Raw genomic sequence first — 27,912 nt, 5'->3', positions numbered from 1 at the left:
CACCACCCGAAGGATGGACATATTTGAAACTCGGACTTGGGGGGGGCAAGGGCAACATATGTAACCTAAACATCTGTACCCCCATAATATGCTGAAATAATAAAAAAAAAACAAAAACAAATCCAAATATAAAACAAAAACCATATTAAAATAATGACAATAATAAACTATAAAAATGACTAATTTAACTAAGAAAAAAAGGGGAGAGAATGTGGAAATACAAAAGAAGCAAAAATATGAAAAGGGAAACATTAATTGACAGATAGCAAATTAAAATAATTACAAAAAAGAACATTTACAAAAACTTCAAAAATAAAATTAACAGCCTTGATTAACTATTAAGAAAATAGTTACTAAAATTAATTCTAGAATAATTAGAAACTGTAAAGAACTCCAGAAGAAATTAAGAAAGTTTTTAAAGAATTATATCTTCAAGAAGCACCAGGTTTAGACAGTTTACTATTTTAACCCTTCCAAGACATAGAAAAAAATTAAAAGTGTTCAAACTATTTATTTCTAAACTTATATCTAAAATCTACTGAATGGCCGGGCATTGTGGCTCATGCCTGTGGTCCCAGCTACTTGGGAAGCTGAGGCAGAAGGATCACTTGAGCCTGGGAGTTTGAGGTTGATTGGGCTATCATGACACCACTGAACACTAGCCTGGGCAACAAAGTGAGACTCTGTCTCAAAAATAAATAAATAAATAAACAAACAAAATCTACTCAAAACAATATAATAAACTACAATCTCATCTATGAAGATCACTGTGAAGTTCTTAATAAAATATTAGCAAAGATAGCTCAGGAACATATTTTTAATAATAATATATAATCAAATATTTATTCTAGAAATATAAAATTGGCATTAGCCATGAATCTAATATACTATATAGCTTGCTAACATAATATAATGTAAATCAAATGACATAAAACATAAGATTAGCTCATTTAAAAAAGGAATTTATAAAAATCCTACATTTCTTGCTCATCTGAAAGAAAAAATAATGTTGTAAGAATAGATGGCATATGAGTCATGAGATGGAATAATCATATATAAAATATGAATTACCATGTTTAAAGGTTAAAAATAGAAATATTTCTATTTTATGAACAGACAGGGATGTTATTAAAACTTACTTAACTTTATTCTGGAAGTGCTAGCCAAAGAAGTTAAACAAGAAAAATATACTAAGTATATGTGTTGAAAAGTAGCATGCAAAATTGATATTATTTGCCCTGATATAAAAAATATACCTTGAGTACTCCAGTCAAATTACAATTATAAACAACAAGCAAATTCAGTAAGATGACTAGTAACTAAGTTAATATACAAACATTAAGGGCTTCCTTATCTAAAAACTAAAAATCTAGCTTAAAAATAAGTGGGAAAAAAATCCAATTCGAATTATCAACCTAAAATATAAATTACCCAGAAATAAACTTATCCAGAAAAATTAAGCACTTGCATTTAAAAATTTAAGTCTCTATTAAACTTTTCAGTTAAACTAAGTGGTTTGACCTCATGCTTTTTAATCCTCTCCTTCCCAAGACCTTACTAAAATGACATTTTTAAAAAATAATAACAAAACTCACAAATTCAAAGACAATGAGAGCAATAATCATCATTGGATGAGAAATGGAGGAAGGGAAGCGGATGTGAGAGGGCGTGGCTTAGTGGAGCAGCGGAAGTGCAGTTTCCGCAACAGGAAACAGCCAATAGGGCTCCAGGAGCTGCTCAGACTCAGCGGGTGGAGGAATCTGGTGCTGCAGGGAACAGGGGTTGAACACATCCACGGGGCTGGATGTGGGGCTGAACACATCCAGATTGGTGCACCAGCTCCGTGGAGAGAGCTGGGATTTCCTGGTCCTCCTCGTGATCTTGGTGCTGGTTCTTCTCCACTTGCCAAACCCCTTCCCCACCCATTTCTTCCTTTTCTCCATCTCCTCAAGCCCCTAGGAGACTGACCCTCTTGGGCACCATCTCCTGCACTTCTTTGCTTTCTGGTTCCTAGTAGAGTTAGCCAGTGGGAGAGGCCAACAGGAAACTGGAAGGTGGGAGCAGAGAGAGAAGTCAGGGTATTTATTCCTTGTCTACTTGTGGTTTCTTTGCAGTTTGGCTGCATCTGTCTGTAGCCACTGCTCTTTCCAGAGACCCTTCTTCCATGGACCTCAAGAGGCCCCAATAACATGCTCTCTCCTTTTGCTTCTTCAAGCCCTGAGGTAGTGACAGCTTCCTTCTGCTGCTGGTCCCTGAGGACTTCATCCTCCCTTGCTGATTCCTTCGGTCCTGCCCACTTCATTAAACTCTCCTCAGGCAAATGCATCGGAGTGTGCCTTTTGTTTCTTATTGGCCCCTGGCTGATTCAGCTAAGGAATGAATACCACCCACCTACCCACTCTTGTTCAAGAGCCTAAAGGATGGCAGCCTGGGAAATCTCTGGGCTCCAGGTCCAGGCACTGTGTTGGGCCAGAGAGAGGCAAAGTCCTGAGAACCACTAAGCCCATGCAAAGGTGGACACCGCCCCCCCCCCATGTGGTAGTGTGTACGTGTAAGGCACACATACAATTTTATGGCTATAGCATGTGGGTATAGGCATGCTTTTTTTTTCTGGAGAGACTAAAAAACCTGCTAAGTTTTGGGGTAGCCACTAGGACACGGCAGAAGACTTTGATCTGCATTTTATAACTTTTGGTACCTTCACTACATCAGTGGTTTCCAAGCTTTAAAGCCAGACTTTCTGGATTCAAATCCACGCTGCATCAACAGCTATGTGACTTCCACATGCCTTAGTTTTCTTATCTATAAAACAGGAATAATAAAGCTGACTTCATAATGCTGTCTTGGGAATTAAATGAGTTAATGTAAAGTGCTTAGGAATAGTGCCTGGCACATAACAAAAATGTAATAAACATTATATTTGTTATTATTAAAAACACACATGCACTTTTAAAATCCATAGGGATTATCTAGAAGCAGAGCTAGCTTATCTAATTTTTATGCTTTTCAATATTTAGACAAATAATATATGTTATTCAAAAAAGAAAAAAATACATGCATTCTCATTCAAATGCCAACATAGATTATTTTTTCATATAAACTGATTGTCACTCATTAAAACACAGAAAAAGTATAGCAAAGACCTCACAGCATAGAGCAGAAACATGTTTTAATTGGGGGAGCTGAAGGCAGAGGCGTTTCTTGAAAGAGCACTTGCTCGGCCATCAGCAAATCTGCCTTGAACTCACTATTTTGCTCTCTAATTGCTGTGGGCCACTAGGTAAATCACTACCCTTCTCTGACCCTCAGTTTTTTTGTGACAGTTAAAGCAGATACTCTCTTAATTTCTTCCCCGATCTGAAAGTTTCTGTCATTCAATCGGAGGCAAGGGCCACCCACTCTGAGGACCAAAGCACACAGGAGTGTCTGAGCAGAGACGTGGAAGGGGACATTACTTCACTTTGGCCTCTTCCTTGGACACGAAATTCTTCTAAAGATAATCAATGAAATAGGTTGAGTCATTTCATTTGCCAAAGATGGGTACCAAAGCACAAAGAGGAAAAAAAAAATCTCCCTAATGACAACCTGGTTGAGATTCCTTCCTAATGCTCACCTGGGGCATGAAATTCGCACCCCTTTGCACATGGGCCCAGGAAAGGCAGAGAGAAGAGCTTTAGTCCCCTCCTTTGCTCATCTTTGTCTTCAGGCAAAAGGAAAAAAGAAAAGGCAGTCAAATAAAATCTATGTGTTGTAGTAAATGCTTCCACATGGGCCATGTGGACACATAGAAGCAACACTTACCGCAGCCTTAGTCATCAGGGAAAGCTCTTAGTTCAGGGGTCTTGAATGACAACAAAAGGGTGAGAGTACAAGGAACAAAGCAGATAGGAGAGGAGATAAACTTTGAGAAATCAGGGGTAAGCAAGGCAGCTCTGTTAATTTATCGCCAGGAAATTGATGAAGTAGCTTTGGCTGGCTCAAGGCTTATTTTTCCAGTCCTCTCTGGCTCTTTTTTGTCTTCATCTTTCTGCTTGGGTGATATTAGCCACGTGAATAATTAGCAATTAGCAGTGTACAACTTGCTGTGTGCTAATGGCAGTGGATTTATTTGGCTCAAAAATCTACTATTTTATTTTTGGACCATTTAAATTTCATGGTTAGGTATTAAAAACTGTGAATTACAAATTATAAAAAGCAAATGGAAGCCCAAGGAATGAGGAAAGTGGGCAATATATGTACACTTAAGGTTAATTCATTCTACCTCCACAAAATGAACCTACTGTCTGCTTCTTAGTGTTTGCCCTCGTTTACCACCGTAGAACCAAAAACTAAAAATTCTCTTATGTACTTTCCCCTTTCGATGGCCAAATTTAAATTACTCATGGGATGGAAGAAGTGCTAATAATTTAAATCTGCTAACAAAATAAATAAATAGCACAGCCACCTAATTTTGACAATAATTGAGCCTCCCATCAAATCAGGCTTTGAGTAGCTCTGCCAAGGATGTCCCCAAGTCCCAATGCATTTTCACTCCTCTGCCTCCTTTGGCCATTGTGAGGACTCTAGCAAAAAGAAACACATATGGGAAAACAATGAAGGCCTAAAGAAGTTCAAGAGAGGAGCAGAAGTTGAGCATGACCATACATGGATTGCTCATTTCTGTTGAGTTTACTGTTGGTTTAGTTGGGGTGACTTATTTGGAGTCCTAATTTGGGGCTACAAAATGACTTATAAAGGTGTCTCCATTCAAGGAAAGTGGTAAGAGGGGTCTTGGCCAGGACACTAGGCAGATGGGGTATCTTCCAAGGCAGCCAGAAAGACTGCGAAAGAACAGGACAGAACATTTATTTATCTTGTTCTAATGCCATATTTTTTTCCTGTTGTCCAACTCTTAGTCTCAACCAACCAAAATGCAGGATAAGTAGCCAATGTAAGGGTTCTTCCAGATGAATATATCTTGCTTCTCTGTTTCAACACTGTCCTATCTCATGTTCTCTGGGATCAGAAACCATGTATCTTTCCACACAGGTGCCAAACACAAAGGAACTTTAGTGACAACAAAGTCAATACCCTGTATAACTCCAGACTTGCCTATCTCATGGGATTATTGTGACACTAGAAGGAAACAGCTATGTAGAAGACCTGCTATGTGCTTTGCATAGAGATCAAGGTTGGAAAGACATGGTTCTTGTCTTCAAAGAGCAAATGGTTTCAGCAGACAATTGTGAGAATAGATGACTACGATTTCATGAGGGGAATATTGCTTTATAATCTACAAAATGAAATACAGATGTTATTGTACATGGCCTCAAGTCTAGCCTTCAAAGTTCATTCTTGCTGTTTTTAGCTCCACCAGTGCTATTCACAATCTTTGGGGTCCGATACCACATGTAATAGTGCATTCACAGAGTTCTCTTCTCAGCTGTCATAGCCTGGGTACCGTATGTCAGTTCAGTTATTACTTCTTTACATATTAAAGCTACAGATTTCTCTCTGCCTTTCTTATTCAGCCTTTCTTCCTACAGATTGTTGCCTTTCTCATATTTATAAATTCCTTGTCCTTATGTAACTTTTTTTTTTATTTGGCTGTTTTATTTTTCTTGATGTTTGTCTAATGTTATGTGCATGTGTGTGTGCACACACACATACGTGTTGGGAGGTGGCAGGTTGAAAATGTTGGAAAGTTGGAGAAGTTTTTTTTTTTTTTTTTTTACCTGGGATCAGAGCTCCTAAACTGTGGGAGTAAAGAAATCAGAGAGTGAACTTGTCTCCATAGTAACTTAATTTTTTTCTCTAGCCATGGTGCAGGCAGAGGTGGGCTGAAGCAGGTGGATGTGAAAGGCTCAGGGTAGAGGGCACGAGGACATGCAGACTGGAAAAGCCCACTCAGGAAGGGAAGTTCTGAGCCTGGGCCGCAGCACAGTGGAGCAAAGGCTACGTGTGAAATGGCACAGAGTCGAGAAATCCTGCTAAAGACCTGAGTCTGGGGACAGAAACTTGGGTCCTCAGGAATTGAACAGTGGAGTCAGTGCCCAGACACTGCAGGGTCAGGACCTAGGAGGCCTGAGCAATGGGGTCGGGACCCAGCTACAGAGTGTTTCACAGCAGATGACCAAACTTTCCACTCTGGCTGGGGCGCCAGGCAGGTGGGGTACATTTCTAGGGCAGCCAGGATCATTACAAAGTAAAAAAAACCAAAGCCCTATATCAGAGGCTACAGGTGCCTCGTGGATCTAAATGAGTCCACAGGCTTAATAACACCAGCCGGCACCAGTGTCATGCCTTTGGTGTCCCAGGCATGCCTCTAAATGATCTACACATATTACATATGAATGTATTCCACCCTCACCACAACCTTGAGGAGTGGAGATGATTACTCTCCCCGTTTTACAGACAAGGGAACTGAAGCATGGAGAGGGTAAGCCGTTTGGCCAACTTCACTCAGCAAGGAAGTGAAGGACTCAGAAACTGAACCTAAAAGTCTCTGAAGCCTGGTGTCCTACGTTCTGTGCTACACCTTCTCATTTTGTTTTACTTGGCTCAAGCACTGATTTGCAATAATCTTGAATGAGCCAGCATTTAAAGATTGGGAAATTTTATATGAAATTTATAGTTATGGTTTGTCTTGAATAATTGGAAGACCTGTTAATCTGGGTCCACATTCCTTCCTGGTGACAAATGGCTGGAGCTGGTACCCACTGCCTGTTAGATGGTGCATGAGCTCTCTGGTTTGCCACTGTCCCTACTATTACCTGTTGTTTACACCTGACTCGCTTCACTCATCTGTATGTAGATAACACAGATGAGAGAGTGAGTTTGTGAGCCCCTGGCTGAGAAGATCAAAGTGAGGAAGGTGCGTAAATAGGAAAGGAATGCAGGGGCCAAAAGCTCCCAGAAATAGACTGAAGAGGGTCCAAGATAGTTATCACTGGATATTCATGACTTGCTTTTATGGATCCTTGGGATCAAGAGCTTATGGACTGCGTTAAAGTTTCAAGGTCAAGACAGGAGGATGTACAGAGATTTCAAAAACAAGTTCTGATTACACTAAGCCCAGATCTTCTTTATGTGTGCTCTCTGCTCATGGATTGAATTAGGGCCACAGTGGATTTGACTAAGTTCTCAGGGACAAGACAGCAGAAATACTGACCCACAGGAGAGAAGTCCAGGGTGGCTGAGAAGATGGTTGTTCCTCTCATTTGTCAAGAGTTATAGCTAGAGCGTTTTGGAGCAATGCAATGGATGTGTCTTATTCTGAATGAGTAACAGGATACAGCAGCTTGAAAGCAGAAGGCCTACTGTTCTCTACTGGTTCTGTCTGACATGGCAGCTTTAAAGAATTCAAATTCTTTAAATTTGAATTAAATTAAAAATTGAGTTCCTTAGTCACAGTAGCCACATTTGAAGTGTGCAGTAGCCACCTATGGTTAGTAGCTACTTGGTTGACAGTGCAGATATGGAACATTTCCATGATTCATAAAACACTATTGAATAGCAATCGTCTAAAGAGAAGACCGTCATTTTCATTATCTTCTGCACCATATTCTAGCAATTTGAAGAAGGCAATACTCCCTGCACATGGCAATGTGGAATTTTTTCCTGGAATGATAAGTGTGCACAAATATCACGACTAATAAATGCAAATTTGCCATCCACTGAGGTCTCTTTGTCTTAGAAACTTCAACAAGCTCAGTCAAAACCCTCCTTCCATACTCTGTGGAAGTTTAAAGTCCTGTCTGAGATTTCTGGACATATTCATGGCATATTTGTTCCCATGGCGACCTCTGTCTCTTGACTGCTGTTTCCTTAACCACACTGACCCAAACCTCCAGCCAACCCTTCCTTTTGTTTTCCACATACAAAATATCCTACATGTAGAAGACGTGTACAAGTAGCGGTTGGGGAGAGAAGGAGCATTTCTCATGCAGTAACACAAAGGTTTTCGATTTAATATTAGGATATTGGTAATTTCCATCTGGAAATTTCCTTCAGCCACCAAACCACAGAGGATTCTCCACTAGCCCCTTCCTCAAGGTAAGCTCCAACATCACCCTGTGTCATTGTCTCTTCTCTCCTCAACCTTTCTCTACTGTTTCTCTTCTCCTCACCTTCCTCTCAGGCACACCGGGCTTTCCTCCCCTGGAATCTTGCAAAGCCCTTTGGTACTTTCATAGTCTCACCTCCTTCACATAGTACTTGTTTCCCTCAGGAGCTCAGTTACCCAAAGCAAAGGGTAATTTTCCAAGCAAGAAATACTCTAGCAGTGGCAGTTACGAGAATGAAAATTTCGCCTCCATACATTAGCACAATTCCTACTTTCTTTGAACCCCTCTGTCTATGTCACTGTGCAGAGTCTTCCCACTGCTGTGGTGTGTGAATGGGGCAGCCCAAGCATGGGAGGATCCAAGGAGCAGCTGTCCTCTGATTCACAGAAAGGGCATGCAGGGGATAGGAGCCCTCAGTTCGATTCAATGCAAAACTTAGAATCTCAGAGTATGGGGGTTGAAAAGGGTTCATGTAAACTTGTCAGATTATAACTTATGTTTTCCTCTTGAAGTCAACTAAATGAGAATATGATCCTAATTTCTATGTGAAAATAAACATCCGAATCTTCATTCCCCAAGGCACAACAATTAATTATAACGCCCAGGTTACTTTCATTTCTTGGATGACTAGAACAAAAGTGGGAAAACCTTTTGGGGATTGGCTCCTATCATTGAATGTGTCTTTAACATAATGATTCCCCAACTTGAGTGCACATCAGAATGCCCTGGTGTTCTCACGAAAACACGGAGAGCGGGGCCCCACCCTGGACTTTCTGATTTAGTAGATCTGTGGTGGGGCTTGAGAATTTATATTTCCAAATGCACACTTACAGAATTTAATGAAGGCTGAACCATGTGTGTGTGTGTGAGTGTGTGTGTGTGTATTCTGACCCTACATTGTCTCCTGTAAATAGGCGTACTTTTTAGTTGTCATCATCACAGCCTTGGCTCTTTCCAATTTTCTAGGCAAATTGGGGATCGTGGATGATAGCCCATCCAATCATTCCACCTTATTTAATTAATCTGACACAGAAATATGGATTTAATCCATCCAGAATTCAATTTAATTCAGAATCCATTTAATCCAATCCAGAAATATGGAACCTCTAACTGGCTTCAAATCCTCCCCGAAGACAGGACCCCTCTGTTGGACGATGTTTTCAAAACTTTCTAGGCAAAGGAAAAAAGATTACCTCAGACTCACCATGGTAAGCCCAGTCAAACTGGGATTGCATCGTTAACTGTCAAGTGTTCCTTGGTGCAGGAACAAATTAAAAGGTAATTGTGGGGCAGGGAGAGCCAGTCCATTTGGATGTCTACATCCCAGAACCTCCTAAGACCCTGGGATTGCCTCACCCCAAGATTTCTGCATAACTCTGGTGACTATCTACTCATCCTGATGATTGGCAGCTGCCAATCTAGGCCAATCTTGCCACAACAACCACTTTTTCTGTTGGCGCTGTTTGTTACATCCGATATAGCTTCCTGCCAAAACCGAATACTCCTTTTATGTATTACATGGCTCTGTTTTAACTGATTATCTTATATATCAATCACCAGAATTTTTTTGTGTTTAATTATGTGATTCCACCAGACATGACTCTCAGATGAAGAGTTTTTGTAATTCAATGTCATTCAGAATAATTTAAGCTTTCTTCTTGTCATTTGGTTCTTTCGTCTAAAAATGGAGTGCCAAATACACACACACACACACACACACGCACACACACACATATAGTTAATTGAGTTAGCCTGAGGTTAGCCCAGTTAGGTTTTACAGTGAAGAATAACTTTGTTATTAAATCCTTTTTTAAGAAAAAGAGATTTGTGCTTAAAAGAGTCCATCTTAAACCATAGGAATCTGGGTTGTCCCACAGCCTAGAGGCAAAGCCTGGCTGAGCATGCGTTGTTGGATCCCACTAGCTAAGTGTCCTGCAGACACAAATACATTGAAATTTCTCCAGTAATTGTAGAAGAGGATGGTAAGAAAGAACAATTCTTTGTCTTTTACCCTTACCTGATTGGATTTCCAGGTGCGTTTTAGCATCTTTTATATAACACTTAAATCATTAAAAAATAAAATTGTTTCACTATGCTGTGATTTTATTTATTATTGCATGAAATATAAGTCCCAACAGTGACCCAAACCCCCTCTCACTTTTCTGACATTCTGCATCTTCTTTTTGTTCACTCAAAAATATCACTACTTCTAGCCATGTTGTTTCTAGGGCAAAGAAGTCTTTCTAAAATACAATTTCTGTTCATTTCATTAAAGAAATAATTTATTGTGCATAAGATCATATAAGTCTAAAGTCCTCCACTCTATATTTACCAACAGCTAGTATTATTGAGTACTATAATATGCTGATGACTTCGCAAGTTGTCTTACACATGTTACTTAAGGAATCCTCACAAAATCCCTAGAAGTAATTAATCTCTAATGAGAAAACTAAGGCAGGCAAGGTTAAGTAAATTGTCCAATGGCACACAGCCATCAATGGCAGGTCAATGTAAGAACCGAATCCATGCTATCTTCCAAGGATGGGAGCCCATTGCTTGCTTCCCCATAGAGGAAAAATCCAATGCTCCAGGGGAGAAGGACAGCTCCCATAATAGACCTTGCTGGCTGTGAAATAGACTATTTTACAGGGTGATATAAAAAGCAGGCAGAAAGGTGATGTTAATGACACTTGAGACTCCTTTTTGGTATCTTTGCATTTCCAGATGCTGAGCAGGAAAATCTCTCTGTCCCTAATTACTTCTGACAGTCTCAAAAAAATGAAGTCAGGTCAGAGCTACAGTCAGAGCACTCAGTCAGAATATTCAGGCTGCAGCTGAATTTATTACAAAAGGACAGAGAAGAATTTGATTTGGGTATATACAACTCAGTCATTGCTAGAAAAGAGTTAGCAGAGGCAAAGCTGAAAATACAGATAATTAGAGAAAAATAATAATTATTATTATAGAAATGCAAGGTACATTCCTACAGAACCAGATAAATACCCAAGTCAGCATTTAAATCATAGCTTCTAAATTTATCTGTCCTCTGATGCTAAAGCAATGTTCTAAACAATTTGCAGAAAAATGACTGAATAATGGAAAGAATAAAACAGAACATTGTCCTTGCAACCTCGATGGCCCTTACGTCTGTTCTTCAAAAGAACTAATCATCTCTCCTGGCAAGATCCTGAAGTCTTAAGAAACAAGCTCCTCCCTCATCTTTTGAACCCTCCCTGTGCTCATAAGCTCTGCATGTTTCCACATGTCATTGCCCCTGACTGGCATGCCCCTGACACTGTCCTCTGCCTATTTGGATCCTGTATTCCCTCACAGTCGGGCTATATTTTCCTTCTCCAGATGTCCTTCCCTGACACAGAACAAATGGTCCATTCAATAGAAAGTTATCACACATGGCCATGTGGTCATTCTTGCATTATTGTCTTCAGTGACACTTGAAATCTTGAATCCTATTTTAATGTCCAGTATGTAGCAGCCTTGTCTCTTTATCCAGCTTCGGAAGTTCCTTAAGGGGCATTTTGCCTTCAGTGTGACCAGGGGCAGAGTGGAGCCATCAGACAGGGAGGACAATGGGGCGGCTGGACAGAGCGGAAGGTGGAGGGGAAGAGGTGACAGCCAGAGGGGCCAGGCAGAGGTGGGATGTACAGCAAGGAGGTTAATGAGTTTGGAGCTCAAAGGAGAGGTCTGGCAGATTTAGACAAGGAAACTGGAGAAAGAAAACTATTGGGGGCAACAGTGTTAGAGGTTTGGAAGCAAAGGAACAGAGAAACTTAGATGCTGCCCTTTAAAGTTGAAGAAGATGAGAAACTAGGAAAATGAGGCAGAATGATGTAAAAGAAAGAACACAAGCTTAGGGGTCAGACAGCTGTACTCAGATCCTGGGTCTACTTTCCTATTTGAGTCAAATCAGGCCAGTTTCTCCAGCTCTCTGTGGTTTCCTCATCTGTAAAAAGATGATAAAGCGCCTTATCTCCAAGCACCAGCTGGGACAATAAAATGCGATGATGTACATAAAGAGCCCTGTAGCTGTTGGTCCATGTCCCCCTCCTTCTCCTACAGGGGAGCTCTGAGATGACCATTGAATGACAGGATTAGAAGTGGGGCTGACGGGAAGGTATAGAAGACATTTGGGAATCAAGGATCAGCCTAGCACACCTGAAGTAAATCTTGGAGTTCTACCTCAATTACAACGAAAGCTAGGAGACAAAAAAGAAAAACAAGTACTAATTATGCATCCACTATATCTCAAGCCCTTTGCTTGTCAATAAGGCAAGATCCTTGAGCCCCTAATCTTAAATAACCAAACATATCTCATAACAGATTAAATATCTGAGGTCTGAAAATTTTGAAATACCATTATTTTCAACCAGGATATAAACTGGAATAACTGATCATATACTAGCCAGCTCCACGTCATTGATGGGAAAATACCAGAAACAGTTTGTGGAGGAACAACTTGACAAGTGTAAGGTAATTTGATTAGGAACAGGTGATATGCTTTTAATGGGAAAAGGTGTTATAGCAGCCTACTGGCTGGCTTCTTCTGAAGTCATTTACTGCCATGGTGTCTGATTTTAGACCAACATCCCCTCTAATAACTATGATAGATTTGGAGCACTCACTGTAATACAACTAATAATAGCTCAAGATGTTTTTTAAGGATGGAAGCAGAACTAAGAATAAAAACAATGGAAGTAAATTTCAAGATATCTAAATGTTGAGGTGAAAGAGATGGGCCAGGCGCGGTGGCTCACGCCTGTAATCCTAGCACTCTGGGAGGCTGAGGCGGGCGGATTGTTTGAGCTCAGTTCGAATCCAGCCTGAACAAGAGCGAGACCCTGTCTCTACTAAAAATAGAAAGAAATTATCTGGACAACTAAAAATATATATAGAAAAAATTAGCTGGGCATGGTGGCACATGCCTGTAGTCCCAGCTACTTGGGAGGCTGAGGCAGTAGGATCGCTTGAGCCCAGGAGTTTGAGGTTGCTGTGAGCTAGGCTAACGCTACGGCATGCACTTTAGCCAGGGCAACAGAGTGAGACTCTGTTTCCAAAAAAAAAAAGAAAAAAAAAGAAAGAAATGGCGTGGGAAAAATATATAGTTCAAACCTGAAAAAAATCTCAGGTAAATCATATATATTTAAATTTCCACAGAGTTTGCAGTTGAAATCAGTATCTTCAACGTTTCAAGAATATTGTATAAAAACCAAAAGATCTATGGTAACCAAAATTTTAGTTAGTGGAAAATATGGAGCAATATTGGGCAGCTTCACACATTATACTACTAAGACTGCAGTTATTCTTGCTATGTCTACCAAGGGATTCAAAAATAGCGAGACTCAGTGAATGAATAAATAAATGAATGAATAAGTAAATAAATGAGTGAATTAATAAAATAAATAATAATATAATGAAAATAGGTAAGTGGTGATACCTGAAATTAGAACTCTGGAGATGAACCTACCCCAATGTCTTACATAATTCATGGCACAATTAACCCCTTTGAGATTCCCTTGGCCCTGGTTGAGTGCTCTGTCTGGCCACATCCTGTCTGAAAGCCAAAAGCTAAAAGGTGGCTGAGCATGATTTCTGTCCACCTTGAGAGCCAGACCGGGCAGTAAGAATGTTCAACTCTCTCTCTAGACACTCTCAGAAGATGGAATGTGGTGAGGGCATGACTGGCCATTGTAGGTTGGTTTCATGCAGATTCACTCGACTGCGGGTGTAGGGCTGGCTCCTCTCGTGTTGGTTCAAGGCCACTGTTCTTTGGATGCCCAGATTCCATCTCATTCCAGAGCAGCATATTCATATCAATATTTTGCTTCATTTCCAATGATGAATTCTTGCTTTCCTCTAACACTAACCTGCTGTGTGATCCTGAGAAGACCATGTTATTTATCTTTGTCTTGTGGAGACAATCACAGCTATCTCACGGTGCTGTAGAACTGTAAGGTGCAATCCTTCCAACCAATATTACAAACGTATCATTCCCTCTATCCCTTCAGAGACCTTTCTAAGATGCCTACTGGATTGGAATTACAACACCTGCACTACCTATTCTCACCAGGTTATCTGGAGGTTGACATAAGCTAATTAATACCAAAGGCTATTGAAAAAATTGAAATTACTACACAACATCAAAATAAGACATATTTTTCAACAAAATGATTTTCAAAGGGATCAGTTTTTTCAAACTTTCTAGAGGAGATATTTAAATGATATTACTTTAAACAATCCCTAAACATTTGACTCTGTCACAAAAGGAAACATGACAAGTGAAACCTCCTCTTTATTCATTTTTCTCTATAAAAGTAAAAACTGTAAATTCTGAGATAAAAATTAATAATGTAAAGATGTTGGAGTCTTAACTCCTTGATAGCTATGACTGTGCTTTATTATTTCTGTCTCCCCTGGATCTAGCAAAGTGTTGATCCCAGAGTAGAAGGCCCATAGATAATTCTTGAATTAATTAAGGAACATTCTTCAGGCCACATCTGGAGCTCATCAAAATGGTACAGGTCCTCCACTTCTTGTTTCTCTACAAAGAAAGGGAGAGTGCAAAATCAATTCTCTTTACATAAATGTCTATGAAATGCTAAGCATATTTTTGAAGAATTCAGTGAATTATCTCCTATTGCTTTACTATTTCTAATACTGATAAACATTTCCAAGTTTCCTCAGATATACATGGAAGCCTTATATTTCTCTTCCATAGGTCAGTGTTGGTAAACTACCTGTTATTGTGACAGGCAGAATGAGGGCTCTCATGGCAAATTCATTTATGGCTGGTGCAATGTCTGGGTTATACACTATTTTGTGTTAGTGAAATTGAAAGGAAAATGAGAAAAAAAAGACCAGGAAATTAATTCAACGGAAAAAGCTTCTTATATGATTGGAAAATAACTGTGAAACTATGTGACATTTCACCATTCCCAGAAATAATCTTCAACTTGGTTGGAAGTTAGAATACTCACTTTAAAACTGAAAGGCAAACATGACCTCAGCAAGACTGTGGAATAGGAATTTCTAGTGCTTTTTCCCTCACAGAAATATCAATTTAAACAACTATACACACATGAAAATACCTTCAGGAGAGCTAAGGAATGAAGATGAGAGATTACAACACCTGGGTAGAGCACAGGAATAAGAAAGGATGCATTGAAGTAGGTAGGAAGAACAATTTCACATTACCTGTATCATCTCTCTCCCAAGCCTATGCACCAGAGCACAAAGAGAGATACCTTCCTCATGGGGGAAGGAGAGTTAGGTGAGCACCTGACTTTGTCATAGGCCCCAGCACCACACCGTCCTCCAGCGAATGTCAGACTGCCCCCACAACCCCGGGCTCCAGGCCCACCACTTCTATTCAACATTTACTGAAAGTTCTAGCCAGAGCATTTAGGGAAGAAAAAAAAATAAAAAGTATCCAAATCAGAAAGGAAGAAATAAAATTGTCTCTGTTTGCAGATAACATGATCTTATATAGAACACCCTAAAAATTCCACCAATAAACTCTTAGAACTAATAAATGAATTCAGTAAGGTTGTAGGATGCAAATCTAACATACAAAAATCAATTGCCTTTCTATACACTAATGAGTTTTCTATATACAACAAAGTTTCTATGCACAGCATAGAAATATATGTATGAAATTAACTTTCTGTACACAATGAGTTGCCTAAAAAAGAAATTAAGAAAACAATCCTATTTACAAAATCAAACAAACAACAAAATACCCTAGGGATAAATTTAACCAAGAAGGTAAAAGGCCTGTACACTAAAAACTATAAAAACATTGATGAAAGAAATTGAAGAAGACACAAATAAATGGAAATATATCTCTTGTTCATGGATCAGAAGAATCAATATTGTCAAAATGTCTATAATACACAAAGTAATCTATAGAATCAATGCAATCCCTATCAAAATTCCAATGGCATTTTTCACAGAAATAGAAAAACAATCCTAAAATTTGTCTGGAGACAGAAAAGACCCCAAATAGCTAAAAGAATCAGGAAAAAGAAGAACAAAGCTGAAGACATAACACTACCCAACTTCAAAATATACTGCAAAACTATAGTAATCAAAACAGCATGGTAATTTCATATAGACCAATAGAACAGAATCGATAGTGCAGAAACAAATACATGCATTTACAGTCAATTGATCTTCGTTTGATAAAGGTGCCAAGAACACACTATTGGGAAAGGACAGTCTCTTTAATAAAAGTTGTTGAGAAAACTGAATATCCACATATAGAAGAATAAAATTAAACCCTTATCTGACACCATATACAAAAATCAACTCAAAAAGACTTAAATGTAGGACCTGAAACTATAAAACTACTAGAAGAAAAAATAGAAGAAAAGCTTCTTGGCATTGGTCTAGGTAATGATTTTTTTTGGATATGACTCCAAAAGCATGGGAAACAAATGCAAAAATAGACAAATAAGATTTCATCAAACTAAGATGCTGTGAACATCAAAAGAAACAATCAATAGAGTGAAGAGACAACTTGTAGAATGAGAGAAAATATTTGCAAACCATACATCTGATAAAGGGTTAATATTCAAAATATACAAGAAACTCAAATAACTCAACAGCAAGAAAACAAATAATCCAATTTTTAAAAATGAGCAAAGGATCTGAACAGACATTTCTCAAAGAAAAAGACATATAAATGGCCAATAGGTATATGAAAATAGGCTCAGCATAACTAATCATCAGAGAAATGTAAATCAAAACTACAATGAGCTGTCACTTACCTCACACCTGTTAGAATGGCTATTATCAAAAAATTAAAAAATAACTAGTGTGTTGGGGAGGATGTGGAGAAAAGGGAACTCTTGGACACTGTTAGTAAAAATACATATTTCTATAGCCATTATGGAAAACATTATGAAGGTTCCTCAAAAAATTAAAAAGAGAACTACCATATAATCAAGCAAACCCACTTCTGGCTATGTTTCCAAAGGAAATATTAAAATCAATATGTCTAAGATATATATACACATTCCCCTGTTCATTGCAGCCTTATTCACAATAGCCCAAGGTATGGAAATAACACAAGTATCCGTTGGCAGATGAATGGATAAGGAAACCGTGTGTAACTATGTATGTGTATATATATGCATATCTATATAAAATTATATGATATGTAAAAATATTATATATATAATGGAATATTATTCAGCCTTTTATAAAAGGAAAATTTTGTCATTTGTAACAACATGGGTGAATCTTGAGGACACTATGCTGACGAAATAAGCCAGGCACAGAAACATAAATACTGCATGATCTCACTTTTATATAGACTCTAAAAAAGTCAAACTCAGAAACAGAGAGTAGAAGAGTGGTTACAAGGGATTGGAGCGGGGGTGGGGGAAATGGGAAGATTTGGGTCACAGGGTATAAAATGTCAGTTATGCAAGATATGTAAGTTATGGAGTTCTAATGTACAACATGGAGACTACAGTTAATATGATTGTATTATATTCTTGAAACCTGGTAAGAAAGTAGACCTTAAAATTTCTCATCACAAAAAAACATGGTGGCTATGTGAAGTGTTAATCACTTCACAATGTATATTGTACATATATCAAAACCTGTTACATACTTTAATATGCACAACTTTCGTTTGTTAATTATACCCCTACAAAGCTGGGGGAAAAATTGGAAGGACAAGTGGTTTTCTGAGGATGGGTGGAAGAGAGGGATGGATTGCCCAGGTACACAAGAAAGGAACAATGATTGATATACTCATTGTAGTGATAGTTTCACAGTTGTATTTGTCCATCAAAACTTGGCCAATTGTAAACTTTAAATATGTGAAGTTTATTGCAGATAAACTATACCTGAATATAGTTGTCAAAAAAAAAAAGGTGACGGGGGAAGGACAGAGAAAGTTTGACAGATATGGCAAGAGTTACAAGAATTAGTAGAGAAATAACCTTTACTTTAATAGTAAGGCTCTTAAAAATCGTCAAATGCTGTATTTCCTAAAGTGGATTTTGTTCAACAATAGTCCTACAAATAAGAGGAACCTATGCTCCAAGGTGAAATAAATGTGGGAAATGGATGAATGTTTTAACGGCACATGTTAGCATAATAAATAGGCTTTCAGAAGTACTGTAAAAATGTTTAATTTCACTCGGCATACCCCAAAATTATTTCAAGTCATACCTATTCTAAGATGTCCTTGTCTTATGCAACCCTTTCATGTAGACATAAGAAAAGCCATGTGGCTAATCAGGAAACAGTGTTAGTTAAGAGCACATCCTTTGGTAGACATATGCCTGGGCCCGTTCTATCACATACCTAGCATCAAGATCTTGAACAAGTCATAAGAACCCTCCAAATCTTAGTTTTCCCGTCTGTAAAATGGGATAAACAATGGGACCTAAATCCAAGGGTTGCTCTGAGAGAGGAATAAGCAAGTAATTCACGTAAAATGCTTAGGGCAGGATCCAGTATACAGTAGGCTCTAAGCAACACTAGACTTTATGGGTTAGTAGGAAAGCTGTGACTACAGCTCACATTTCAGACATCCCCCAGCCTATCGCCTTGGAGGGCTGAGCCATCAGCAAGGGAACAGTCTCTCAGTGGGTCAGGCTTTCCCGTGGCCGTCCTTGTCCACACTCAGCCTTCCACAGCTTGTCTCCTCCCTCCCTGCCATTCCCACCATCCTACAAGGAGCATGAAGAGAAAGCCAATGATGCAGAAAGACCCACCCAGAGTAAGAGAGAGGTCTCTCCTGGAGCCAACTATGAGTTAAGCAAGCTGCTTTACTCAAATCCATCTAAACTTTTTGTGTGATTTTTGCCGTTCCTCCAAATAGAGTTACAATGAATCTCCGTGAGGTGGGTGCTTGGGGTGGGGAGAAGCATAAAAGTAGCAAACTCAGAAAAGTCTCTGAAAAGCAAAAACAAGACAGAAAATGGGGCTTCATTTGGTTTACCTGTAATGGACATGAACCAAACACCCAAACACGTAAGATTACTGAGAAATGCTGTTTGATTCTTAACTTTCAGACATGCTTTTATTTAATTATCTTGCTCTATTCACAAGTCCCCGTCTCCAAATTGATGACATGAATAATCTGCACTCCACCAAATCTGAAACCGCCCCCCCCCCCCGCCACTCAACACACACATGCACAGCACGGACAGCGTTTCAGAACACACGCTGGGAAAAAGATGGTGTTGCCATAGCAACGGCATCCAGCACTCTGGAGTCCTCCCTCCCCTTAGCACCCTCCTTCCCAGGCCCTCATCTTCCCAGGAAGATTTCTCTATTTGTTCCCCTCATGATTTACATGCAAGGGATAATGACTGCAGCCCCATGCCAAGCCCCCAATCTCTGTGTAGGCGAAGCATCGGGATCAATATGATAACAATGTCCAGTTATGCTCAAACTGGGATGCACATGAAAATCATTCATGACTTGAAGTCTGGGTGCCTGTGTCCGACTCTAGACCTATGGGTTCGGACTTCCTAGGAATTCAGTCTGGGAATCTAGACATATTTAATAAGCTCCACTAATTTGGAGAGTCACTAATTTACTCCAGCGCTTTTATTTTATACACAAAGGAAATAAGATCCTTAATCTTCTAGAAGGTGAGCAAACCAAACCTCCTGACCCCCTGACAACTTATTTATATTTGACAGGCAAATTGAGTCCAATTTAATGTTCCCGAGTTCCAGGAGAATTCTCTGCATGTGCCTGCTATGTGCCCAGTTTTATAACATATCCTTTTCCCAAATTCCCTGCTACTAATTTGCTTGATTGATTGGCTGCTTGGCTTGTCTCTAAGTGTGGCTGATTATGAAGAATCTCTAGAAATACTCAGAGATGTCTTCCAGCTGCCACATGTCTTTATTCGCTTCTGTATAGATTTTCCATCAAATAAATATCTCTGATCTACATAATGGTTAAAAGTCCCTTCCCCCACTTTGTAAATATTTTATGATCTTGTGAAATTGGATTCAGAAATAACACAGACACGATGAATTCTGATTATTAGTAAACTAAGACAAATTTATTTTCCAGTCTTTAGAAATAAAGGACCGATAACTTTTCTTTGGTCTCTGAGAGTTTGTGAAAGATAAACATGGAACATGCTGATTGAAGAAAATTAATGATATACTGTTTTCTATTTATTTGTGACCTTCCAGCTCTGTGAAACTGATCAGTTGGCAGTGAATTTCTACCAAACCAAACCCTGGGTGGTAAGCAACTCTGAGAATCAAACTGTAAACTGTTAAGACTGTGAAGTTCTATGTATAAACGATGCTGTTAGGTGACAACTTCCTGCCTCTACTGAACCCAGACTCTTTTGGTGGGGTGAGTGTGTAAAGAACAACGTTATGAAGCAGGTACTATACTTGTCTGACTCCCTTCAGCTAAAGCAAGGTTCCTCAACTTCACTATTGACATTTTGGGCTCTTTGTTGTCCTGTGGGCCCTGCAGGATATTTACCAGCATCCTTGGCCTCCACACACTAGATGCCAGCAGCATCCCTCTGTGTTGTGATAATGAAGATGTCTCCAGATATTGCCAAATGTCTCCTGGGGGGCAAAATCACTCCTGATCAGGGAGCCCTGCTCTAGAGTTTATGGTCTATAATATTTCATCTTCAATTCATCTCCATAGAATTTTTAGAGTAACACTTCCCTCCCAAGTCTCAGCCAAACTACCCATTTAATTCTTTCTTCTTTAGTGTCTTTATTGAGATATAATTCACATATCACAAAATTCACCCAAGTGTACGATTCCATGGTTTTAGTACATTCACAGAGTTGTATGTACAACCGTCACCACAATGAAAGTTTAGAACATTTTCATCACTTCAAATAGGAACTCCCTACCCATTAGCAGTCACTCCCCACTCCACCCTTCCCCCAGCCCTAGGCATCCACTACTCCTGTCCCTATAGATTTGCCAGTTTTGGAATTTCGAATCACATGAAAGTGGTCTTTTGTGATTGTCTTTATTCACTTAACATAATGCTTTCAAGGCTCATCCATGTTGTGGCCTGTATCGGTACTTCGTATCTTTTTGTTATTAAATAATATTTTATTGTATGGCTATGTCACATTTTGTTTATCTATTCATCAGTTCATAGACATTGGGTCATTTCCAGTGTTTTTGGCTATAATGAATAATGGTGCTATGAACATTAGATTAACAAGTTTTTTTTGTGTATGTATGTTTTCATTTCTCTTGGGGATATGCCTTAGAGTGGAATTGCTGTGTCATATGGTAACTCTATGTTTAAATTTTTAAAGAACTGCCAAACTGTTTTCCGATGGTTGTACTATTTTACATTTTCGACAGCAGCATGCAGGGGTTCCAATTTCTCCACATGTCTACTTCATTCTTACGATCCACTTGTATATACCATATATCTCCTATGGGCTTATTCAATGTAGTGTTGTGTTACATAAAATATGTGGCTAAGTTAGGCACATGCCCTTTGATAATAACATAAATATAAAAAGATAAGCATTCCATTATCCGATGATGGTGAGGTTTTAGTATCACCATCCATCCCAGTTATTGTCAGGAAGAAGGGCTAGAGAGCGATCATTTAAAGCCAAAATCTTTGGCTTGTCAAACCACTCCATCTCTACCCACCTTTCAAGCTCTGTATATTTATTGTCGCTACAAAACAAGTCACGTCATTCGAGTGTCCACTCTGAGGTTAGCTGCTTTGGGAAGAGGTTGACTTGACCTTCCAAAATTGGACCCTCTATTCATGCATTTGCTGAGTTTTGTGTTACTTTTTATATGGCCAAAATGACTGTTGCTTAGAGCAGCTTTAGAATTTTCCTGCAACCATGCTTGGAAAGTATAATCTGCCCAATTGTCCATGCAGTTAAACCAACCAAAGATTATTTTCTGGAGAAAGTTGTGGACCGGCTGCCAAATGCTTCCTAGGCTCACCTTTAAGGGGAAATGAGGAAGATGTCCATTCAGGAACATGTCCTTTTTGTTGGCTTTTAAACAATGCCAGTCCTACCCTCAAGCTCTTGGGGTCTTTGAAGTCTTTGAAATGACGGTCCTCTATTTAACTGACACTGCAGAATGGCTACACCACAGGTTAATGGCAGCACACATGGACAACAGTAACACAATCCAATGTGTGTTAGGCACCTGCTACTTGCCAGGAGCTGTGTTCACTTAAAAATCTTTTTCATTTAACTATTATAATAACCCTGTAAGGTAAGTAGTATTTCAACTATTTTACCCACATAAGAAACTTTAGAGGGCTTAAATAACTTTCACCAGATATTATAGTTAAGAAATGTCAGAGTTGGGATTTTAACTAGGCTGATCTGTGGTTGTATTCACTCTGCTACTGACTCCTTGGTATTTGTTGGGGTATGTGATTTGAAATGCTCCACTGTTCAATATCTTCAAATGCTCAGCAGAAAGAAACAGGCTTTAACCAGAAATGCATGATGGATATGAAATCCTTTCATTCCTCTAGGCACTTTGCAATATCCCTGGATTAAGCTAGGTTTGTAGACAGCCACACACCTGATCCGCATCATTTTGCTCCCCCAGAGAATGCTTGTTCTGAACTGTGCTGTGGCAGGATGCCTTCAGCCTGTGCAGAGGGATTTTATCAGAAAGAGCCTGATGACACTGCTCTTGGTTCCTACGATGGAAAGGCAGTGGTCAAGGTCATGGGCGAACTATCTTATTTCTAACACTTGCTCTCTCATTTGTAGCTGGGTGAACTTGGATAATTTTTTAACCTTTCTGTGCTTCAGTTTCTTCATCTGTAAAATGTGGATGTCGGTTGTACCGTAGGGGTGAAGGATACTTACCTTCTACCCTTTGACATCTTGATAAATTGAATGAATCCCTGTAATAAACTGGACAGTAGACAGGTTAACAGGAGAAAAAGTGTATGCATTTAAAATGCATATGCACAGGCACCTTAAAAAACATAAGACTCAAAGATGGGCCAGATGGTTGAAGCGTAAATAGCATTTTGAGCTACGGAAAGAAATAGGGGCTGGGGCTTCTGGTGAGGAGGTAGTGACACAAATCTTGGGAGGGTAGGGAAGGAAATGCATGATGAACAAAGGCTGTCTTATCATGCGGATAGTGTCTCAGGTAGCCATCCCCAGAAGTCTCCTTTCCTGACAGTTAATCTCCTCTGTTTTTATTTATTTATTCATTCATTTGTTCATTTCAAAATATTAAGGTGGTACAAATGTTTTTCTTACATGGATACACTGTATAATGCAGAAGTCAGGACTTCCAGTGAAGTATAAAATCTCCCTTGTTTCATGACTTTATAGGGAGGGGCCTCATGAAAGTTGCCTCCCTCCCAGAGGAAAAGGGATCTTCGGAGAAAGCCTCTCTCTGCACTTGGGGAGGCCAAGAGGGGTGAGAAACAGGGCCATGAAAAGGTCAGAGTGACTTTCTTCTTTAGTTCAAGCACTCAGCATATTTTGGGACATCGTTTTCTGGGCCCCAACCGTACCTACTTTACGTAGTTGTGAGAGTTAAAACAGTTAACACATGTCAGTTAGCCAGATCAGTAGCTGTCACAGAAGGCAAAATGTATGCTTGCTCCATAAGAGTATTTAGATCAAATAGAGATCTCTGGTTCCATACAGGAGAAATCTATTTTGCCTAAATTGAGCAAAAAAGGGGAATTTAATGGAAGGAAGCTCCTGGGGAAGGACAGGAACCCAGCAGCTCCAGAATCTGGGCAGCAGAAGGAAACGGAGAACTTGTTGTATGGTCAGTTTTGAGCATCCACGAAATACAATGTTGTCCTTTTAAAAATCCGCATTTGGGTGAGGCAAAGACATAAAGTGTAACTATAATGTTTGTACCCTCACAAAACCCTGGAATAATAAATAAAAAAAAATCATAAATAGATGTGCCTCTTCTAAGCATTTGGTTGATTTTGACCTTGTAGAAAACTGTGAAATTTTTAACTGCTCATGTTTCTTTCATTGTGAAGGTTTCTAGATAGTTTAAAACCATGTAAGTGCCTCATCTCTGGCAAATGGGTAAACTGTACAGCTAGAGGTTTTTATACTCTCCTGGCCCTGTCATTTTCACATGTAATTATCAGTTGTCTCAGATTTTTCTTACTTATTATAAATGTATTCTATCTTAGGTGCTATAGTGGCTACTGTTTATTTAGTGGTTTTTATATGTCAAGCAGTGTGCTTAGCACCTTAAATGCATTATTTTATTTAATCCACACATTCAATTCCCACAAAAGCTTGAAATGAAGCTGCTGCTATTATCACATAACAGCACTAAGAAGACACACAAAGTTTCAGAAAGATAAGGTAATTTGCACAAGTTCACACAGCTGTTAAGGGGCAGAGCTGAGTTTCAAACATTTAAAAATAACATAAACTTTTCAAGTCATACCTAACTTCTTAGCTCACTTTTCACATGCCCCTCAATTGTACTCTTAAATAATAGTATTATTATTTAATAATAATAGCCATTGCTAGCATTGATTGACTATAAAATGTGGACCAGCCCTGTGATGAGTGAGTTACACTCATTATCTTATAGAGCTTTGAGTCCATGTTATGGACTAAGTTGTGTACCCTCAAAATTTATAGGTTAAAGCCCTAACCCCAAATGTGAGAGTATTTGGAGATAGGGCCTTTATGGAGGTAATTATGATTAAATGAAGCCATAAGTATGAGGCCCTATAAGTAATAGGATCGGTGTCCTATTGAAGAGGAAGAGATACCAGGAGGTGCATGCACAGAGAAAAAGGCCACGTCAGGACACAATGAGAGGTGACCATCTGCAAGCCCAAGAGAGAGGCCTCTGTAGAAATTAACACAGTAGGCACCTCGATCTTGAACTTCCAGCCTCCAGGACTGTGAGAAAATAAATTTCTGTTGCTTAAGCCACCTGGTCTGTGGTGTTTTGTTACGGCAGCCCTAGCAGACTAACATAGGAAAGTATTGTTACTGTCTCCTCTTGAAGGAGAGAAAAGCTTCAGACATGGGCTTTGGCAATCATTTTTTTGGATATAACATCAAAAGCATAGGCAATAAAAGAAAAAATACATGAACTGAACTTCATCAGAATTATAAACCTCTGTGCATCAAAGGACACAATCAACAGAGTGAAAAGGCAACCTATGAAAAGAGAGAAAATATTTGCAAACCATATATTTGATAAAAGGTTACTATCCAGAATATATAAAAAACTCCTGTAGCTCAACAACTCAATTAAAAAATGGGCAAAGGACTTGAGTAGACGTTTTTCTCAAAAAGATATACTAGTGGCCAATAAACACATGAGAAGATGCTCAACATCACTAATCATTAGAGAAGTGCAAGTCAAAAGCACAATGAGATACTGGTTCACACCCATTAGGATAGCTATTATTAAAAAAATAGAAATTACAAGTGTTAGCGAGGATGTGGAGAAATTGGAATCCTTGTGCACTGTTGGTGGGAATGCAAAATGGTGCAGCCACTGTGCAAAAGAGTATGGCAGTTCCTCAAAAAAATTAAAATTACCATATATAATCCAGCGATTTCACTTGTAGGCATATGCCCCCAAAAATTGAAAACAGGGACTCAAACAGATATCTGTATGCCTATGTTCATAGCAGCATCAATCACATCAGCCAAAAGATGGAAACAACCCAAGTGTCCATTAACAGATGAATGGACAAGCAAAACACAGTATATATGTGTAATGGAATATTATTTAGTTTTTAAAAGGAAGAAAATTCTGACACATTTTATAACATGGATGAATATCGAGGACAACTGCGCTATGTGAAATAAGCCAGTCTCAAAAGTACAAATATTGTAGATTCCACTCCTGTGAGGTATCTAGAGTAGTCGAATTCATAGAGACAGATAGTAGAATGGAGCTTGTTAGTGGATAGGAGGGGGCGATGGGGAGTTGTTTACTGAGAACAGAGTTTTGGTTTTGCAAGATAAAAAGTGTTATGAAGATAGATGGTGGTGATGGTCATGTAACAATATGAATGTACTTGATGCCGCTGAACTGTACACTTAAAATGGTGAAGATGATAAATTTCATGGTTATTTTACCACAATAAAATATTTTTAAAATTAAGCAGCATAAAAAGTCCCATATGTTTGTAAATTTTTTAAAAATTCTAATTTCTTAGAAGTAAAAGAAGAAATTAAATTTTAGAACTAAATAAACAAAACTCTCCATACCAAAACGGATAAGATACAGATAATGTGGTGTCTTAAATCTTTAACATTTTAAAAGGAAAAAAAATAAAAGAATACTCTTTCAACCTCAAAGTAGGAAATAATTTCTCAGGAAAAAAAGTGCAACCCTTAAAAAGAGAACACGGATATACCAGAATCTATAATTTCTTTTCATCAATAACCCCATGAAAATGTGAAAGGGCAAGCCACAGCCAGACAGAATATGTCTGCAGCTCATGTAACAAAGGAAGAACTACTGCCCAGAATATGTAAATAACTTCCTCAAATCAATAAGACAAACGACCTAAGAGAAAAACAGACAAACATATGAAAGGAAGAGTTACAGAAGATAGAACAACAAAGAAACTAAATATATGAAAAAACACTCAGTCTTACTACGAATCAGGGATGTGAAAATTCAAACAAGAGTACAATAGCATTTCATAACCATCAATTGGCTAAAATGAGAATTCTGAGGCTACTGCGTGTTGGAAAAGATGCAGAACGACAGAAACTCTCCTTCACTGCTGCTGGGTGGGTAAATTCACATCATCATTTTGGAAAAAAGGTTGGCGACATTTACTCAAGCTGAAAATGCACATATCTGATGACCTAGCAATTCCATTATTAGGAATATATCTAGAGAACTTCTTGCACATGTGATCAAGAAGATATACACAAAGTGTTCGTTAGAGAATGTCACAAGAACAAACATCTGGAAATAGCACAACTGCATCAGCAAAGGCATGGGCAAATCAACTGTGGCATATTTACACAATGGAATACAATCCAGCAATAAAAATACATAAACCAAAGCTGCACATGACAATATGGATAAATCTTACAAACATAATATTGAGAGAAAAATCAGGTTGTAGAAGAATATATAACTGTACTGCTTTTACGTACATTTTAAAAACATGCAAAATTGTATGTGCTGAAGAACAAAATTGCTGAGTTGTAGGGTATGCTAATCTTCAGCTTTACTAGATAATGCCAAATGTTTCCTAGGGATACATGCATATACTTAATTTTTATATAAATGCATGGATATTATAAACATTAGAGGAGTGGACATCTATGTATGAGAAAGGGAAAGTTCATGATTGAATTTTTGATTGAAGAGAGGGTCTCAACTGTGTTATTTAGGGTTATTTTATAAGCCAAATAATGTGCAGTGTGCAATTATATTTCTCTTCATATCTTTGGATTTGACATAAATTTTTTATATTAGTTATACAGAAGTATTAATATAATTGTATAGATGGCTCATATTTTTAGTGGCTACCATTGGTTGCCTATCTGACATCCATCCTTTGCTAACAACTAACGGAATCCTAAATTGCTTAGCTACCCAACCTTCATCCAGATGTAACTTTATCTGGTTCTTCCTATGCAGCTCCCATCACCACCCTCGCTCCAGACATTCTAGGAATAATCCATTCTCTTCAACAATGAGTTCATGGAGTGTGACCCAATTTCGGTCAATGTAAAGAAACATTGCTTCTATGAAAAAAACACAAAAGGTCTCTTTCTTTCTGTGGACATGATAATTTCTGAATACGATGCTTGGAAGTGCATCCAGGCACCATTTTGAGGTTGAGGCTGATGATGAGGATGGCAGGATAAGGAGAGGAAAAGAACTT

This window comes from Propithecus coquereli, unplaced genomic scaffold (genome assembly GCF_000956105.1).
Source record: "Propithecus coquereli isolate 6110/MARCELLA unplaced genomic scaffold, Pcoq_1.0 Scaffold153, whole genome shotgun sequence".
Lineage (NCBI taxonomy): Eukaryota > Metazoa > Chordata > Mammalia > Primates > Indriidae > Propithecus > Propithecus coquereli.
This window is presented reverse-complemented; position numbering follows the sequence as displayed.